At 56.4% G+C, this 498-nt stretch overlaps 1 protein-coding gene across 1 annotated transcript in view; it reads right to left on the bottom strand.

The window, feature by feature from the left end:
• Nucleotides 1–498, bottom strand: part of CUNH16orf87 (chromosome unknown C16orf87 homolog) — a 26,356-nt gene that overhangs the window by 11,505 nt on the left and 14,353 nt on the right. The window lies entirely within an intron of this gene.

Below are 498 nucleotides of genomic sequence, written 5' to 3'. Positions count from 1 at the left end.
CGTGTGAGTAGCTCCATTTTGTGCCCACAAGGAACCCGCAGTGGGACACCAACAGCTCACGCGGGCACTCGGGAACAGGGCACAAATTGCACCAGAGGTCTTGATTTCGCTGCTTCCGAACCACCCCATGAGAAAACAAAACCTCCGAGCCCCCTCCCGCCCATCCCTGGGCACATTAGTCATCCAAAGGGGAAACTGCATTATATAAATCTCCCAGTTCATTGTATTTTTAACAAATCGCACAGTTACTAAACAACACCAGCACATAAACAAGCGGTTCTGCAGCCTCGCAGAAACCTCTCAGCACAATACAACTACTCCACTACCCTTCCAGAGGGACGCGGTGCTCAACACGCATTCCACGCAAAAGCTGCAAAGGCAACAACCATCTAGTTCACACAAACATCGACTCGCAGCCGCACGGAGCCGGTCTGCCCGCTCCGCCCTCCGCAGCCCAGCGCTCCGCCGGCAGCCGCGCACCCGCCGGGCCGACTCCCG

Source organism: Corvus brachyrhynchos, unplaced genomic scaffold (assembly GCF_000691975.1).
Source record: "Corvus brachyrhynchos isolate BGI_N302 unplaced genomic scaffold, ASM69197v1 scaffold26, whole genome shotgun sequence".
Taxonomy (NCBI): domain Eukaryota; kingdom Metazoa; phylum Chordata; class Aves; order Passeriformes; family Corvidae; genus Corvus; species Corvus brachyrhynchos.
This window is presented reverse-complemented; position numbering and strand designations above follow the sequence as displayed.